The sequence below is a fragment of the Dipodomys spectabilis genome, unplaced genomic scaffold (assembly GCF_019054845.1).
Source record: "Dipodomys spectabilis isolate Male_0828 unplaced genomic scaffold, ASM1905484v1 ptg000105l, whole genome shotgun sequence".
NCBI lineage: Eukaryota > Metazoa > Chordata > Mammalia > Rodentia > Heteromyidae > Dipodomys > Dipodomys spectabilis.
Genome location: NW_024870782.1, coordinates 2,763,243 through 2,768,659, shown reverse-complemented (window position 1 = coordinate 2,768,659; position 5,417 = coordinate 2,763,243).

The window sequence follows — 5,417 nt, the reverse complement described above, 5'->3', positions numbered from 1 at the left end:
GGGGGAAGGGTGGCCTTCCCTCCTCTGTTCCCTGAGAAGGAGTGAGAACATCAGGCTTCTACTCATGCCCAATCTTGGTTCCTGGGTCGTCTCTGGTCTGCAAACTGCAGAATGAAGATGTCCATTTCTTGTGGGTTCTTGCTGGTGTTGAGTAGAATCTGCTTGCCCGCTGCGTCTGGCTCCTTCGTTCAGGACTCTCTGTGATTCAGATATGGCGTCTGCGGCCACCACCAACACCAATGCCGCCGCCGCCGCAGCTCCTGGCAAGAGCTCAGAGCTATCTCCTTGCCTGAATTTTCTCTCCCTGGCCTAACTCTCGGACCTGTGTTGGCACATTTCGTGTGATTTTCTGGCTTAGGGCTGTTCACTGGAACTCTAAAACTACTTTCTATGGGAGAGCTTGTTTAGCCTCCAGCTTCTCCTCTGCCATGTTCTACTGTCACCCCTCTTTTTTTTATATTTCTCTCCTGTCATTCTGTCCAATCCATTTTCCTCTCTGAGATTAGGAATTGGTTAAATTTACGCTCCTTTTACCCCTCCACATCCCTCTAGTACTATTTGTCCCCACATTTCTCCCTAAAGTTAATAATTTCTGGTTTGCCAAATCCTGTTTTGTTGTTTGTAGCACAGTAATAAATAGTTGTTTGATGTTGAATAGATTGTATCTGTTGAATTAGATTGTATCTGAAGCCATTTTGATTGTGCAATTATAAGACTCTGGCTGATGTTTGCCTTAAAATAATGTTCTAGCACAAAATTGGTGTTACCTTCATACCAAATGGGCAGAAAAAGCTGAAAAGAACAATAAAAATAGCAAGTCCAGGTATCTCAACTCCCACTCATGTTAATCAGGTGACAAAATTGTAATGAATAATCCAGAGAAGCTCCATAAAAACCTGTACATACACTACTAGTAAACATGGTGAATGAAATGATTGAACTTGCAAAGGACTCAGTGTGAGCGTGATAGGGAGTGAGAGGAGGCAAACCAAAGATTAATACAGGAATCTTGTAAGCATTAGGAAGCTACTTAAAGATTAATGCAGGAATTGCATAAGCAGGTTGAGAAAAGTCAAAGATAAATACAGGAAATGCATGAGCAGGCAGAGCACAGCCATAGAGAATTACTGGAATTGCGTGAACATGATGAAACTAATCAAAGAGTAATACAGGAATTATGAGAGCAGGATGAGACTAGACAAAGATAAATAGAGGCATTCACAGAATCCATAAACAGACTGCTGAAGGAAGTCAGGGAGACCACAAATGGAATGCTGAATGGAGCCCTACAGAAAGAATGGGTGTCCAGGGAAAACATAACCAATCAACTAAGTGATTTGAGAAATTGAACACAAAATTAAGGAAGTAAAGTATTTCATACAAGATCTAAAACAAAGCTCCAATAAAAATTTTGAAGCCATCAAAGCCGACCAATTAGAAGAAAAAGAAATAAAAAAAAAGTAGAAAGTCTTAACAGTAGGTTAGAACATGCAGAAGATTGAATCTCGGGATTAAAGACAGCCTATATATTATAGAGAAAAAACATAAAATTATGCAAGACAAATCCAAAAAATATGATAGATCTATTCAACATTTGGAAAACACCATCAGAAGGCCTAATCTGAGGATATGGGTGTAGAGGAGCACCTAGAAAAAGAAGTTAAAGGTCCAGAAATCTTATTTAACAGAAACCTAGCAGAGAACTTCCCATACATACAAAAAGATAGACCTATTCGGATATAAGAAGCTTATAGAACCCCAAATAGACCAGACCAGAACAAGATATCCCACTGTCACACTATAATCTGCACAGAATCAATTCAGACCAAGGAATGGAGCCTTAAAGATCTCAAGGAGAAAAGAACAATCACCTATAAACAGAAACCAATTAGAATCATCCCAGATTTCTCAGCAGAGCCTATTAAAGCAAGAAGAGCCTGGAATGGTGTAAGCCATGCGATAAGGCAAACAATTACCAACCAAGAATACTGTACCCAGCTAAACTATCCTTCATAACTGAAGGTCAAATAAAAAGTTTCCATAGCAAAGAAACATTGAAACAATGTATTTCCACCAAACCAGCCTTACAAAAAACAAAAGTATCCTACACATAGAAAACCAACAAGACCACAGTAAGAGCCAAGAAACAGTATCCAAGGGAATAAAATTAGAACTCAACACCCTTTGTGATAAAAGCTCTGTAAAAACTATGAATACAGTCAACATTCCTCAATACCATAAAGGCTGTATATGACAAACCTACAGCCAGCATTGTACTTAATGGTGAAAACCTAAAGCCATTTCTTCTTAACTCAGGAACGAGACAAGGATGTCCACTCTCTCCATTTCTCTTCAATTTAGTATGAGAATGCCTAACTACAGCAAAAGACAAGATGCAAACATAAAAGGGATCCAAATAGGGAAAGAAGATTTAAAACTCTCCCTATATGCAGATGACATGATGTTGTATTTAAATAATCCCACCGACTCCACTCTGAAATTATTCATGCTGATTCAAACGTTGGCAAAGTAACAAGGGAAAAATTAACTCTCAAAATCAATGGATTTTTTGTATGTCAACAATGAGAAAACATGCTGAAATCAGGAAAGCAACTCCATTCATAATAGCCCACAAAAAATAAAATACCTAGGTATTAACTTAATCAAAGATGTGAGGGATCTTTATGATGCAAACTTTCAAAACCTGAAAAAGGACATAAAAACAGAACTTAGAAAGTGGAAAAACCTCCTCCCATGCTCCTGGATTTGTAGAGTCAAATCGTGAAAATGTCAATACCTCCCTAGGCTATCTACAAATTCAATGTGATGCTTATCAATATTACAAACTCATTCCTCAAGAAAATAGAAGAGGAATTCCAAAAATTCATATGGAACAATAAAAGACTCTGAAGAGCAAAAATGTTTAACAGAATGAATATTGCTAGAGGAATATCAATACCAAATTTCAAACTCTACTACAAAGCCATTGTAATAAAAACAACTTGGTACTGACACAAGAACAGACCTCAGGACCAATGGAATAGAATTGAAAACCCAGAAATGAACCCACAGATCTGTAGCCACCTAATCTTCGATAAGGGAGCTAAGAAATAGAATGAAAGAAAGAGCTTCTTCTGTAAATGGTGCTGACAAAATTGGTTAATCACTTGTAGAAAACTAAAGCTAGATCCATATATATCACCCTGAAGGAGAAACAAAGGAGGAGGCTACAATGCTTGATAAGAAATGTACTCATTATCTTGCCATTGTAATTGAAACCACTCTGTACAGTATATTCACAATAAAATAAATAAAAATTTAAAAAAGGAATGCACCCCAAATTAATGAAAGACCTCAGAGTCAAAGCAGACACCCTGAAAACATTGCAGGACAAACTAGGAGATAACTTATGTGTCCTTGGCACAGGCCGAAATTTTCTTAATAGAGACCCAAAAACACAACAGATCAAAGAAAGGTTGGACAAATGGAATTGCATGAAATTGCAGAGCTTCTGCATGGCAAAGCACATAGCTAGCTAGATCAATAGAAATCCTACAGATTGGGAGAAGATCTTCACTAGCCATACAACGGACAAGGGTCTCATATCTAAAATATACCTGGTACTCGAAAAATTAAATCCCCCAACAACAAATCCTCAAAGAAGCAACTGCCCAATAAATAAGTGGCTAAAGACTAAAGAGAAACTTCTCTGAAGAGGAAAGAAGGATAGCCAATAGATTCATGAAGAAATGCTCAACCTTCTTAGCTATAAAAGAAATTCAAATCTAAACTACACTGAGATACCACCTTACCCCAGTTAGAATGGCTATAATGCAGAACTGTAATAACAAGACAAGCTGTACAGGATGTCGGTGGGATTGTAATCTTGTTCAACCGTGCTGGAAAGTAGCATGGAGGTTCCTCAAAAGACTCCATATAGAGCTCCCCTATGACCCAGCAATCCCACTTTTGGGCATTTACCCAAATGATCAAAAACAAACCCATACTATAGCTATCAGCACCACTATGTTTATTGCAGTATTACTTACCATACCTAAGATATGGAACCAACCCAGATGCCCCTCAGTAGATGAATGGATCGATAAAATGTGGCAACAACACTTGATAAGAAATGTACTTGTTATATTGTCCATGTAATTGTAACTCCTACTGTACGTATTCTACAATAAAAAAAATTGTTATATATACACAATGGAATTCTATGCCTCCATCAGAAAAAATGACATTGCCCATATCTTAGGAAATGGAAAGAGTTGGAAAAAATTGTATTAAGTGTAAAGTAATCCAGGCCAAAAGAAACTAGCTTCCATGGTTTCCCTTATTTGCAATAACTAGTATATGTCGGAGATAAACACAAAATGTCAGACAAATTGATTTTAGGTGAAATGAACACCAAGATAATGACTCAAATGGTTTTTCTTTCTTGCTGTTGTTTCTACCATATTTACAAGATGATTCTTTTGTTGCTTTTTATGTCCCTCCCCCATGAAATAACCTCTATTTTCACTGTATTTGATGTTGATATAATTTGGGGAAGGGAAGGTAAAAACATATTGGGATTCATGTGAACCCATAGCAACAATGACATGACACAAGACTTTATGTTGAAAATTGAACTTTACAACTTTGGCACAGGGGGACGGGGGGGCAGAAAGGGAGATGGGAAGGGATGGGATGGAGAAACAAGGGAGAAGGCAACAATGCTTAATAAGAAATGTACTCATTACTTTGTTCATGCAATTGTAAACCCTCGGTACGTATTTTCACATTGAAAAATCATGAAATAATAAAGTAAAAATCCATGCCAATTTTTTTTTGCATGTCGTGGGGCTTGAACATTGGCCTTGGGCACTGTCCCTGTGCTCTTCAGCTCAAGAATAACACTGTACCACTTGAGACACAGTGTCGTTTCTAGTTTGCAAGAGATATATTGGCGCTAAGATCTCATAGTCTTTTCTGCCCAGGCTGGCTTTGAACCACTATCCTCAGATCTCAGACTTTTGGGTAGCTAGGATTTCAGCATGAGCCACCAAAGCCCAGATTCAAGACAAGTTTAAAAAAGCAAGCTTATTGAACCTTCTGGCTTTTTCTAATAAACAATGTTATTTTTCAGCATTAATTTATAACTGTGAGTAATTTTTTAGGGTGTAACTTGAAATTTTTTAATAGAATCAAATATAACTGTTACTATTACTCAGTATCTCACAAAACCACTGTAATTGACTTTTCCCAAAGGCAATTGTTACATACTATATTACTCATCATTATTATTACACTCTAAATTACATGTAGTGTGAAGTGAAAAATAGTTTGGACGATTTCGTATAAATTAGTAGATGCTACTTTAGCATTATAAATTCAGAACTGTGATTTTAAATGAAGGAGAAGAGGATTTC